Genomic DNA, 14652 nt, shown 5'->3' on the forward strand with positions numbered 1-14652 from the left:
ACAGAGGCTCTCGGTAAATGGCAGTTTCCTTTCCTGCAGGTTCCGGAAGTTCTTCCCGTGGTGAATTCTGGGCAGGAGGAGCATCCGGAAATCACATCACATGGGTCATTGCTGCTTCTGCCCCTTCATGGCGGGCCATGGAGGTCACAATCCTCACTGAATATCCATTTGCACTTTGGTGAGTGAGAGACTGACAAGCATCCTTGCAGATGCAAAGCGACGTGCTCTTCATGTCACAGAGGGTATTTTCTGGGTGCCAGGCAGCAGGGAGGCCCCGGGATGGGGACCGCCATCTTGGTGCCAGGAGTACTGAGCAGGAGGACCACAGGGGTTGATTCCTCGGTGCCACGGACATGGGACAGTCGTGTGTCCAGACAGCTGTTTCCTTTACCAGGTTAGAGAAGGGACTTCATTTCTCTTTCAAAATACCTGGAACATATCAAAAACTGAAACTAGTCTAGAAACATTTGAAGTTAACTTGAAGTTAACTGCAGTATCTGCTTTAATCTATGTTTGTTAAGGACTATTTTCCACCAGGTGATCCTTGCTGTCTGCTGATTAGCGTCAGGGGCAGCTTGTGGTTGTTGTGGACAAAACTGAACGGCTAGAATGCAGCCATTCCAAGAAGTCACCAAATGGGACCCCTCCGTTGCTGCATTAATTTTACTTTTCCTAAATCGAGGGACCTGCATTTGGTGGACCATAATCTGTAGGAACTATATCCCTCTTCCTAGGAACACACAAGTACTAGGATCTAATCTTTTCTCCCAGATGGCTTAGAAGGTCTTAAATCTTCTTCGTAGGTCACACGTGATTTGATATGTCACATTGCACCTCTGTACCCCTTAACTAAGATCTAGTTTCTTTGAGGTTGGTGCAGTGTTGGAGGCTGGAATTAATAAGTAACCCCACTGTCTAGCCAGGCTTCCTGAGAGGCTTAATGGAACAACTTAGTTCCAAGGAGCAAGAGGGAGGGCTGGGGGAACCGAGGCTGGAAGAGGAGGGATATGGGTGGTGGGGTGAAGATGGACTATGGAGCTCGCCTTCTTTGAGATGGGTTGCTCCATCTCGTGACACCATTTTCCAAGAAGCTGTATAAACTGGGTCTTTTGCCAGGACAGTCAAACCTGAGGCAAGAGAGGAGGAAGAATTTGTCCACTGGCTCTTGTCTTCCCACCGTCCCCTGAAAGGGTTATCCACAGGTTTGTAGTTTCCCTGTGCTCCCTGGTTGCATGTGTAGGCCCTGAGTGGAATCCTGAGAAGCCCCAGGGCTCAGTCATAGATGGGGTCACTTTGGTCTCCGGCATTCATCAGCACCCCCTATTTTGAAGCTCTCTGCTTGAGTCTCTCTCTGGTTGCAGAAGCACGTCTGGCCCACATACCAGGGAGTTAACTTTCCTGGGAACTAAGAGTTGGTGCTAAGTACTCTGGTGTCTTCGTCCCTTAGGCAAGTCAACTATAAGGCATGTGCTGTGCATTCTTCCAGAGGCTTCCAGTGGCCTGGAGGCCCAGGTACCGCAGCAACACCTCCCAATAGTCCTGGCTTTCTTCCCATCCCTCATCAGTGTTCCTAGCAACCACTCTAAATTCTCTCTGGATCCGCTTTTAGGAGAACTTAACCCAAGCCCGTAGAGAGGTGCCCGAGGAGGTAAGAGTTGCATGACGTGGGAGTGCGGTGAGTCCTGCCGCCAGACACCTGTGCATCGCGCCAGGCACGCTGACAGCAAGTCAGGAGAGGTTGAGGGGATCTGAGGTGACACATACAGGTGGCTGATGGTGTCTGCTGCACCTGGCGAGAAGGGTTACAGTTCATTGATTTTAAACTGCCACCAAGTAAGTATTTCCTCTGTGCAGAGGCTGTGCTGAGCACTACGTGTGAATCAATGCATTTAAGCCTCAGCGTTATGACCCAGGCACTATTACCCCTGCCCATAGTTCACCAATGAAGAAACAGAAGCACATAAGGATGAAGTAACCTGCCTAACGTACTATAATAAGGGGAGGGAGGACTTGAACCCAAGGCAATCTGCATCCAGATTCTGTGCCTGTAAGTAAGTGGTGAAGGAGGATGCATCTTAATCGTTGCTATTTGCAGCTTTACCGTGACCTGATTTAATTAGGGGACAGCGCCTTGAGGCCTCCAGTTCCAAACACCTTCTACCAGGCCTGTTGCCTTAGCTGAGTGTGTGTATGTGTGAGCACTGGGTGTTGGGAGCATGGGAACTCGGAGTTAAAACATGATGACCCCCTTCCCTGCAGTGTTGTTACCCAAAGAAGTAACCTCCCAACTTTGTAATCAAAGCAGATGCTCAATCTGAGTCTGTCATCTGGGTTTGGGTTTTTTTTTTTCCCCAGGACCAGAGGCCGTTTCTAAATTAGACTCTAACTTACTGGCCATCAAATAGCACAAAGCAAACAACTTTTTGATGAGTTAAGTGTAAACGAGTCAGAGGCAGAGAGATTAAATTTTCCCTCAAATACACATGGGTTAAAAAAATTACAGTCTCTGGAGAGCCTGGCTCCTCGAGGACTGAGTATTTGCCAAGTCAGCACATTGGAGAAAGAGTCTGTGACTTTCTGCCAAACCCCAAGCGCCACTGGCTTTCTTGCCTTAGCTTCTTGCTGAACCCGGGAGGAATCTGTCTTCCTAAATCCTCGCTGTCTGTCAGAACTGAGAGCCCATTTCTGTGCAAATGATTCATTGTTATAATTTGTGCCACCTCCTCACAGACTCAGGGACTTTTCAGTTTTTTACATCAATTCCTATGTAGTATTTCAACAAGTCTTTTTTCCCCTCCCCTGTCTCCCTCCTGCCCTTCCATCGTCTCTGCCAACAGATTCCAAACGGGAGTCCTCGACAGGGCTTTCTTTGTCTAGCCCCGAATCTCCCTCTGCCTCTGGCAGTATTTTTCTGACCGGTGCAGAATAGGCAAGGGGGATGAGAGCATCATGCAAAATGCAAGCAGATGTAGTAGCGTGCATCACCGTTTCTCTTGCTAGTGTTCCTTTGGGCTACAGCGAAGTCACCTTTGGGGACCACTTTTGTTCCTTTACTTAAACAAAGAAGTTGCGGCAGATATCAGTAACTCTCCAATTCTGCTTTGAAGAGCACAACAATGAGAAAGGGATTAGAATGATTTTGAGTATCTTGGATACTTCCTATTCCAGGATTTGGAGTCAAAATGTGTCCGCCACTGGGGGTAGCTATAAAAATGAGAGTGCAGGAAGACCACCAAGGGGTCCCTGCATATTAGTGGCAGAGGGCCAATTTGCTCAAGTGCAGGCAATTCTGCTTCTGAGGTGGATGAAATAAACAACCCCAAGCCAGGAAAAGAAACCTCTTCTCTTTGCATTTTAATCCCAATAAATACGGTTTCCAAAATTGAGCCACTGGCACTGGCCAGTACTTCTGCATTTGGAGTGGAATTTAACGAGCACCCAGAGTGATGTTGTGTCCCCCGAGCTTTTTGCAGAGTGTCCAGATGACACCTCGGGAGAACGCTGATTGTACAACTTGTGGCATCCGCACCTGCAACACTCCAGAGGGCTGGTCCACTCACGCGCTTCTCACTCCATGTCTCCCCGATGCTGGTTGGATCTGAGTGGAGAACAAATTCCAGGCACCATGCGCGTCAACTTGTCAAATGTCCTGCTGGGTTGGTGGCATATGTTGGCGTAGGATCGTGCCCATTTAACAGCCTGCATTCAGTTCATGAAAGGACTGTGAAGCGCAGCCCGCCCTGACACTGAGCCGTACACGTGGAAGCCATGGGTAAAGTTGAACAGCAGATGGAAAACTCCACCAAACCTTTTATTGGCCATATGTCACTTTTGAGTGTTGGCCAACAAACTAAGATTTCAGCTAATATATAATGATTTAAACAGCAAAAAGAGCAGCTGCACTTTGATTTTTGATGCCTTTCCTCCCAGCTTTCCTGGCGCACTGGAGTTTCCTGAGCTGATTTCTTTAACCCTACACTCACTCTGAATTTTCACCAGGTGGCACCATCTTCAGAATTATGTCACTGGTTGCATCCCGCTCCGTCTGACAATCTCTCAGTTCTTTCTTCCTTCAGGGCTAAGCTTTCTAACTTCTTTGTGGTTACACTCATTTTTTTAATTTGATAAGAAAATGCTACAAAGCACAGCACTTGAATACTTCTATGCTTTTGCCTAGCTTAGCTGTTCCTCTTCTGTTTTACAGAGCTCTCTTGAGTAAGGGCCCCTTGCATGCTTTTTGGGGCGTCTGGGTTGGCCTTCTGCTTAGCCTGCAGAGCTAGTCCTTGGAGTGAAACTGTGGGAGGGGAGCTAGTTCTGATTTATGAGGACATGACCGGGGATGGAGCTCCTCTGGAAAAATTCAGCTCTTTTACTGTCAGAATCATCTAGAAGGAAATGATTGATGTCAGGAATAAGTAAAGCAGGCCACCCCTTGGCTCTTGAGTCCCTTTTGGCTCTTCAATCCCACACACTGAAAGTGCCAAGTCTCCACTCCCGGCAGCCGTGGACATGATAGCTGGCTTAGTCCTCGAAGCCTCATGGAAGAACGGGCTTCTTGTTATAAATGGAGGGTTATACAGTTGTTTCTGGGGTCAGCGTGCTGGAAACCACCAGGAAAGGAGTGGGAGAACAATATGAATTTGAACTTGCATGCCTGCCAACCACTAACCCGATAACTCAATTTAGGGATACATGATTGCTGAAGCTATGCCATCGTAAAAGGGCTCTATAGTTGTCACTCTAACAAACTCCAGCTCAGGTTTCTCTATATTATTTCCTGCAAAGCTCAGCCACCCTCCCTAATGTTATTCAAGAGATTTCGAACAGCATTGTGAATAAAAATTATAGCGGAGTGCATCAAACCCAATGATTTCTATAACATCTGGAGCAAAGCACATTAAATGGGGAGTAAAAAACACATTCATCACGGGTGTTTGGGTTTGTTTTCTGTTTTGGCAAAGAGAGGAAGTAAGACATATTTTTCCTTTAGGGATTTTTAGTTATCTGCTCCTGTGCTAAACTGGACACCCCATAGAAGAATTATGGTTTCTGTATGTATTCATCGATTCTCTTTGTAAGTCTGATGAAGAAATTGTCCTGTAGCAACTTTACTTTGGGGAATTTATCCAGAGATAGAACTGCTGTGTGAAGCAACATGTACACACAGTTAACCATTTCAGCATTATTTATGAAAGCAGGAGATTGGAAACAACCCAAATGTTTATCAATGGAGAACAGACGAAATCATAATATATCCACCCACTGGGATGTAACTGTATAAAATAAGGAAGATGCTCTCTATATACAGAGATGGAAGAAGCTCCAGGAAATTTGTTAGTAAAAGTTAGGTATAGAACACAGTGTGCAGGGTACTACACTTGAATCCGTGTCACCTGCGTATACACATAAGGAAGGGTACATGAGAAAGTAGGCTGATGGGAGAGCAGGAACAGAGACCACAGGAGGGAATCAGCCACTCACTTCTTTTTTTTTTTAATTGCATATATTTGACATATAACACTGCATAGATTTAAGGTGTGCCATGTGTTACTTTGGTACAGTTTTATATTGTAATATGATTGCCATTGTATTGATATATAGCACATTACATAATTATAGCACAATATTATCTGTATTCATTTTACTAGGCATTATATCATTATGGCTTATTTACTATTATTTGCAAGTTTGTAACCTCAAATAACATCAATTTATCCTCCCACCCATGATCCCCTGGTAACTACCATTTTACTCTGTATTTATTTACGAGTTTGACTTTTCATATTCCACATAAATATGATATCATGGTATTTGTCTTTCTTTGTCTGACATACCTCATTTAGCATAATGTACTCAAGGTCCGTCCATGTTGTTGCAAATGGCAGAATATCCTCCTTTCTTGTGGTTGAATAATATTCCATTATATATGTGTATATGTATATATATATACATATCATATTTTTAAAATACATTCATCCACTGATTGGCATTTGGGTTGTTCCCGTATCTTGGTTATTGTGAATAAGGCTTCAGGAAACATGGGAGTGCACATATCTGTTTGAAATAGTTTTCATTTCCTCTAGCTACGTACCCAGTTGCCATTCGTTTTTTAATCTCTTGGAATCTGGCTTTTGTACCAACTGTTGTGGAGGAATTTTTCCATACTGGCTCACCTGTGATGTCCTAATTACTTGCTAAACTCTCAACCTCCTTGATGTCATTGCTTATTGCTGATCATACACTCCTCCAGAATGAAGTATCTCTAGTGTCATACAATCACAAATTCTGCTGCTCACTAGCTGTGCATGCTTGGGAATTCTGTAGACCTTTATGAACTCCAGCAGATAGAGAGAGGGAGAAAGGAGGGAGCTAGTATTTCTGAGTGCCCGCAATCTTTGCAGAAGTATCTCTTTTATTTTCTTTTATTTTTTAATGTGTATTTATTTATTTTGAGAGAGAGACAGAGACAGAGACAGAGAGTGAGTGGGGGAAGGGCAGAGAGAGAAAGGCAGATAGAGAATCCCAAGCAGGCTCCACAGTTGTCAGTGCAGAGCCTGACTCAGGGCTGCAACTCACTAACCAGGAGATCATGACCTGAGGCGAAGCCAAGAATTGGTTACTTAACTGACTGAGCCACCCAGGTGCCCCAGAAGTATCTTTTTTTAATCATTACAGTGGCCCAGTGAAACAGGTACTATTATTATCTCCATTTTACAGAAGAGGAAATTGAGGCTCGGAAAGCTTATTAAGTTGCCTCAAGCCATATAACTGATAGGTAACAGAGTCAAGAGTTAAACCTCGGATGACCAGTCTCTAAAATAGGTTGAGAATGCTTGGTGTAGGACAAATACGGTAGCGTTTTCATTCACCTTTGTTTCTTCTCTTCTCCTTGATTCTTCACTGGACTATTTCTTCCCCTACTCTGGCTGCTCACTTCCTGACTCTTCTGTTGGCTCGTCTTCCTTCTCCTCACACAAGATCGTCTCCAAGGTCGTGCCCTTGTCCTCCTGCTTCTAGCTAACTCTCTCCCCCAGAAGAGAGTTGATCTTCACCCTATGGGTTTACTTTCCAAGCCTGTGTCTGTATCTTCAGACATTTGTTCCCACTTGCTTGATGGACATTTCCACCCAGGCCATCTTGCCGGAACCTGAGTGCCAGCATTTCCTGGGCCAAATATATCATCTTTTTGCTTACACTCTCGTTCTTCCCCTTGTTTTCTTTTTCTGATAACACTACCTCCCGAACTCCTCGTTCCTTAAGCTCAAAACCTTAGGGAAGACTTTGATTCCTTTTTTTCTCCCTTGCTTCTAGCTTCCAATAAGTAAAAAAAAAAATTGCTGTTTTGACTTTGACTGACTTCTTAGAGCTCTGTTTTGCATTATGTCTTGCCTGGGGAGTTCTCTCTTCACTGACCACCTCACCTCCAGCTTCAGCCCTCTCCTGTCAGTCCTCTCCTAACTGTTGACAAATAATCTTCATAGAGAGGAGCACTCCTAAGATCTATGTGAGGAAATCTTTCAAATGCTAATGAGGGAGACACACAGAAAAAGTTTTCATAAATGGAAAGGCCAAGAGCACAAATTATTACAAAACTGCCAATTCTCCCCAAATTAATTTATAAATTTAATGAGGCCTCAATAAAATTACCCACAGGGCTTTTAAAAAATTTTTTCTGGAACCAGATAAGCTGATCTGAGAGTTCTTATGGAAAAATAAGTATGATAAAATATTGCAGGAAAGTTATGAAAAGAGGAAATCAATCGGGGAATAAACTCTAACAGATATAAAAATTATTAAAAAGTGACCATAATTAATATAGCTGAATGGTACATAATAAATGAGAACAAAGATAGAATATAATCAGAAGTTGATCCCAATACTTTTATGAACACTTAGTGTTTGATAAAGGCAGCATATCTAAATTAGTGGGGGAAAATTTAAATTCAGTAAATGGTGTTGAGACAATTGGGTAGCCATCTGGAAATTAATAAAGTTGTATTCTCCTAACTCCTTTAACCAAAAATAAGTGCCAGATGGACTATCAACATGAAAATTAAACTATCAAAGTTCTAGGAAAAAATGGAAAACATTTTTCTAATGATCTGGGAGTGGAAAAGAACTTTCGAAGCTTGATAAAATTCACGGGACATAAAAGAAAAGACTGATAAATTTGTCTCTAAGAATCAAAGATTTCTGTGTGGTAGGAAAGACAAAAAATAAAGTCAAAAGGCCAATCAAAATCAGGGGGAAATATTTATAACAACCATGTCAGACAAAAGGCTAAATTTGTTAAAATATAAAGGACTTCTACAAATCAATAAGAAAAAGACCAACACTCTACTAGAGAAATTGGTAAAGGTCATGAACAGATGACTCACAAAAAGACATATAAATGGTACTAAGACACTTGAAGAGATGCCTAGGTTCTTACACAATAAGCAAATGTATACTAAAGCTGCAATTTTCACCTAATATCCAAAGTTTCTTAAAATGCATTTTTGACAACTTGTTTTTGACAAGAGTATAGAAAGACAGACATTTGCACATTTTTTAAGGATGTAAATTCATACAACCTCTAAAGAGAGCAATTTCAGAGTATTTATCAACATTTAAAATGTTCATACCCTTCCATACATCAATTCCATGTTTAAAAATGTCTCCTACAATTATATTTAAGCTTGCGCCTGAAAGATGTCTAAGGATATTCACTGCAGCACTAGGAGCAATAGCATATTTTACTATCTCAAAACTAAGAAATGAAATAATAGTAGAGTATGGGACCTGCCATGTTTACTCTCTACTCAACTCCCCCCCACCCCCACCATGGTTTCCCATTGGGTATTGAAGGTTTTGTGATCTGGCCCCAGCCTGCCTTTTCTGTCTTGCACTTTGCCTCTCTCTATGCTTCTTATACTCAACCAAATGGCCACATTGCTGCCCTGCATGCTCCTATCTCCATACCTCTCTTGGTGCTGATGCTTTTGCTAACACACACTCTTCCCCACCACTCCCCTCTTCATCTAGGTGAGTCCTAACTCTCCTTTATAACCTGACTTGCACGCTACCTTTTCTGATGACATCCTTGAGTCCTTGAAAATCCCCTATCCTTACTTGAAATTCTCTACCTGCTATGACTTTTGCCACAGCATTCTGAGGTTGTCTCTGGAATGACGGTGATGTTTTGATGTCCTCTTTTTGGATGCAACTGTTTTCACCTGGGGACACTTTGATACAACTTAGAGAAGACACTCTTAACTTACATTTTCTCCAAGAATAAAAATATCTTGTTTGTTTTTGATTATGTAAGTAATAGGCACATACTTTAAAAAGTGGAAAATCTCAGGACTTACTCCCTGGTGTGTATGTGTGTGTGTGTGTGTGTGAGAGAGAGAGAGAGAGAGAGAGAGTAAAGGAAAGATAAATTTCCTGAAGCAGATTTCTGGGTCAAAGATATACATATTTAAAATTTTGACATATGTTGCCAAATTGGTCTTCAGAAAAATTGATAGTTCATTCAACAATAGTTATTGAGATCCAAGTGTGTGCCAAGTACCACGTGCTAGGTATTTAGGAAACAATAGTGATAACAACAGATGTGATCCCTGCCCAGACTTATGGAGTTTGGAGTAAGTGTTACTAAGGAAAGACATATAGTCTTGTTAGAGAGGACGGTAGAGAAGATTTGGCAGAGGTGGGGAGTTCAAGGATGGCTTTCTGGAGGAAGAGACATTTCAGATAAGGCCTAAAGCTTGAGTGGTGGTTAAAGAGGCTAGTGGGGCCATAAGAGCTCTTCAACCACAGCCTGGGCAAATGTAGCTGCAGGGGATTTGCAGAACGTTTTTGTGACTGGTGTGAAAGTGAAGGGGAGCCCAGTGTGAGGTGAGGTTGGAGATAAGGGTAGGGAGCAGGCCACAGATGCATTTGTACATTTTACCAAGGATCTTATTATTCCAATAGCAAAAGGAGATATAGACAGGGTTTAGGGATCATATTTCTATTTTAAAAAGATAACTTTGGTTGAGGTGAGAACTGATCAATAGGCAAGAATAAATACGGTTGACAAGTTAGGAAGTTATTGTAGTCATCCAAGTGACAGATGACACTAGCTTAAACTTGTGCGAATTACAGACAATAATAAGGTTATCAAAGCAGAAAAGTGGATGATTTTATAATTTGATCAATTAATATCAGAGTCACAGTGGAGGTCACCTATCTGTCTTTGCCAATCCATGCATGTGTAATATATATTACATGTAATATGGATGGTATGTATAACTTAAATAATTTTCCTTTGGTGATTAGTGAGATTGAACATTTTTTTGTATTTCATTTGTTATATTCACTTTTATTTATTTCTTCTTTTGAATTATCTGTACCTATGCTTTGTTCATTTTCTTATTGGGGTACATATGCTTCTTCTGTTCCAGGATCCAGTCCAGGATTCCACATTGTACTGAGTTTTCATTTACCTAGTATCTTCTCTGGTCAGTGAAAGTTTCTCAGGTGCATATATTTTTATTAATGATTTGAAGAAACCATTGTTATATTGACGTAGGGCAGAGCTTGGTAAGAATCCAAGCGTAAAATCAAGGTAAATGTAAACCAATTTTAAAAAATGACAATGTGTGATACATGTCGCAAATATTTATTCAGGTTTATTTAAAACTAGATTTAAGTTTGTGTGTGTGTGTGTGTGCGCGTGTGTGTGCGCTTTGTGCGATATCATTGTCATATCACCGTCTTTTCCTTTATTATTTATGACTTTGGCATATTGCTTAGAAGTCCCTCCATCTCAATGGATAGAATTATTTATGTGAGTTGTCTCATATTACTTTTACAACTACACATTTTTAGGTTATATCAAGTGAGATGAAAAACAGACATCTTCACCCTTCCTTATTCTCTTCACCCTTGACTTCACCAGATGGGACAATAAAAATCAGTACTGAGTTGATGTTTATGATGTAAGCAATGTCAAAATAACAGAATGCTCTGCTCTGAACTGCTTTGACTTTGCACCTAACTTGGGTGCTGACCAAAGTCTCCCCATATCCATGGTATTCTTTAATTGTTTTATCAGTCCCACCGGATCATGGATTCTTCAAGGGCAAGAATCACATTCATCTCCTTTTGCATAATACCGTGTAGCTGTGTCCTCCTTAGAAGTCTCTGCCAACATAGCATTTCAGTGCATCTATTCCCATGGAAAAAACTCAAACTCTAAACATTGACAAAAATGTAGATTTTCTCAAAAGTTTTGTGAGGTATTTATTGGAAGTGAGAATCCATCATAAGTCACACAACATTGTAATCAAATGTCTATATCAGGCAGCACTTTTGTCCACTTTCTTTCCTCCCCCCCTTCTACAACCACTCTCTAGTCAGAGTAAAAATATCTAGTCAGCAAAATAAAACCTGCCATGTTAGCATAATGAGGGTCATATGTTGGTTCCCCCCCCAAACTTATGTGAGGGTTTCAGTTCATCTGATCAAGGCTGTCTCCCTTTGTGTGTTTATCAGAAACCTTTATGCATGATAGTCAATACGTGCTTGCGGAGATCAATAAACTGGGCAACAATGTTCTTCTGATGCTGGACTTAAGAATGACTTAGTTGGTATCTAGGAGGGAAAAAAAGGCCACCTTTTTGTAATGTCTTCTTGTCTCCATTTCATGGAGAGAATTAGGACTTTATTGGAAACCCACCATAGTTTTATGGGCTATCAGATCAAGGTAATTATAATAAGGATCCATCTTAAATTCTCACCAAAGGGCTCAGTTACTAAAGCAGCATTTTCTTAAATGGTCCCTTAGCACAGACTAGAGGACAACGTTATTACAAAGTGAGCAGATGGTCTGGGTGAACTGAAAATATGGATATCACCTGTACGTCCTGAGTGGTTAGCCAGATGCAAATCCATCTGGGATAAAGGCTTCAGGCTAAGCCAATGGCCCCCCAATGGGAAGTTTTATGTCTTCCCTGAGGAGTCTGAAGAAAGGAGTTGAGACAACGTGCACCATTGGACAAAGTAGACGTAAATGTTCTTGGTTCTAAAGAGCAAGCCATGGGCGTGCAAGTGAGCAAACCAGATTATAGGGGCTTCACCCAGGCCTACGTTAAGAGTGGGGCCATGGGATGTTTGAACATCACCTGAGCACCAGGTCACAAGATGGGTTCAGGTTCAAGTTACCAGAAGACAGATGCCCTGGTACCCAAATTCTGGCCTAATGGTGAGTATAGTCATTTTTCTTTTTTTCCTCCTTTCTTTCATTTTCTTTCTTTCTTTTAAAAAATGTATTTATTTATTTTGAGAGAGACAGAGACAGCACATGCAGGGGAGGGGCAGAGAGAGGGAGAGAGAATCCTAAGCACACTCAGTGCTGATGTGGGACTCGAACTCACAAACCATGAGATTATGACCTAAGCCAAAACCAAGAGTCAGACACTTAACTGACTGCACCACCCAGGTGCCTCCCCTCTTTTATTTTCTCATCACCCCATCTTGCTTCTTGGGCCCTTTTCAGTCTTAATTTATCTGTAACAATTTTACCTTATGTGAATTTATCTCTTGATGATGTGGCATCACTTTCTTTTAGCTTGAGTATCCTCATCTTAAAATAATAGAAGGAAAATGAAAGAATATAGAAGGAGAGACCGGCACAGGACTAGCACCTGGTAGGTGCTCCTGTGGCCTACCTCCTGTGGCCAGATCCTGTGGCTGATTTCAGCTGTCAAGACTGAGGTTTCCTCATTCTCTTGGGCCACTGGTGAGACTGTGCCTCAAACAGAGTAGCAGAGATGGAAGAAGCCTCATTCTTTCCTGATTCCTTGCCATGTCAAAGCTCTCAGCAGCGAGATCTCTTTCCCATTGTGAAAGCCTGGAGGATGGCTCCCTGGTATCTCTTCATATTGCACAGCCCATGAGCTGCAGTCTCTGCCAGACTCTCTACAGAGTAAGACAATGGGCTGCCAACAGCTGGAGGAACCATGGGGAAGAGCCAGTAGAATCTAAGCTGTAACTGAGTTAATGACACCGTGGCATTGGGGTGACTATCTTGAGGACTATCAAAAAGAAAAAAAGAAGGAAAAATAAGAAAAAAAAAACACCCCAGTCCTCAAAACAAAGACAGATGTTTTGACTTAGGACAAAAGCATAAAGAGCAGTTTAGAGATTTGTTTTCCTAACAGCAAATAGATACTTAATTGGTTTAAAATAAATCAAAAGACATTTTATATGTATATCAAAATTAATCCAGAAAGGAAGATCAATGAAAATCAATCCTCTACTCTCTTTTCCCTCTTTCTTTTTTTTCTTTTTCTTTCTCTTCCTCCAATACAATAAACCTCCTTCTTTTTTTTATTTTTAAAAAATATAATTTATTGTCAAATTGGTTACCATACAACACCGAGTGCCCATCCCAACAAGAGCCCTCCTCCATGCCCACCACCCAATTTCCCCTCTCCCCTACCTCCCATCAACTCTCAGTTTGTTCTCAATCTTTAAGAGTCTCTTGTGATTTGTCTCCCTCACTCTCTGTAACGTTTACCCCCTTCCCTCCCCTCATGGTTTTCTGTTAAGTTTCTCAAGATCCACATATGAGTGAAAACATATGGTATCTGTCTTTCTCTGCCTAACTTATTTCACTTAGTATAATACCCTCCATTTCCATCCACGTTGCTACATATGGCCAAGCTTCATTCTTTCTCATTGCAAAGTAGTATTCCATTGTATATAGAAATCACATCTTCTTTATACCTTCATCAGTTGATGGATATTTAGGCTCTTTCCATAATTTGGCTATTGTTGAAAGTGCTGCTATAAACATTGGGGTACATGTGTCCCTATGCATCAGCACTCCTGCATCCCTTGGGTACATTCCTAGCAGTGCTATTGCTGGGTCACAGGGTAGTTCTATTTTTAATTTTTTGAGGAACCTCCACACTGTTTTCCAGAGTGGCTGTACCAGTTTGCATTCCCACCAATAGTGCAAGAGGGTTCTCATTTCTCCACATCCTCTCCAGCATCTTTAGTCTCCTGATTTGTTCATTTTAGCCACTCTGACTGGTGTGAGGTGGTATCTCAGTGTGGTTTTGATTTGTATTTCCCTGATGATGAGTGATGTTGAGCATCTTTTCATATGTCTGTTGACCATCTGGATGTCTTCTTTGGAGAAATGTCTGTTCATATCTTCTGCCCATTTCTTCACTGGATCATTTGTTTTTCTTTTTTTTTTCTTTTTTATTTATTTAAAAAAATTTTATGTTTTATTTATTTTTGAGAGAGAGAGAGACAGCGTGAGCAGGAGAGGGACAGAAAGAGAGGAAGACACAGAATCCGAAGACAGGCTCCAGGTTCTGAGCTAGCTATCAGCACAGAGACTAATGCAGGGCTTGAACCCACAAACCATGAGATCATGCCCTGAGCCGAAGCCGGATGCTTAACCGACCGAGCCACCCAGGCCCCGCGGATCATTTGTTTTTCAATAACAAATAATGTATGTAGAGTTTGTTGGGTTCCTTATAGATTTTGGGTACTAGCCCTTTATCCGATATGTCATTGCAACTATCTTTTCCCATTCAATCAGTTGCCTATTAGTTTCGTTGATTTCCTTTGCAGTGTAGAAGCTTTTTATCTTGATGAGGTCCCAATCGT

General features: G+C 41.7%; 1 long non-coding RNA gene across 3 annotated transcripts in view; it reads left to right on the top strand.

Moving 5' to 3' along the window:
• The first annotated feature begins 296 nt into the window (after nucleotides 1-296).
• The window catches only part of LOC144231756 (uncharacterized), a 64184-nt gene continuing 49828 nt past the window's right edge, over nucleotides 297-14652 (top strand). For all 3 annotated transcript variants that reach the window (XR_013335180.1, XR_013335178.1, XR_013335179.1), the window contains exon 1: nucleotides 297-394. This is a non-coding gene — a long non-coding RNA (uncharacterized LOC144231756). The remainder of the gene's footprint in view (nucleotides 395-14652) is intronic.

Source organism: Crocuta crocuta, unplaced genomic scaffold, assembly GCF_008692635.1.
Source record: "Crocuta crocuta isolate KB4526 unplaced genomic scaffold, BGI_CrCroc_1.0 scaffold102, whole genome shotgun sequence".
Lineage (NCBI taxonomy): Eukaryota > Metazoa > Chordata > Mammalia > Carnivora > Hyaenidae > Crocuta > Crocuta crocuta.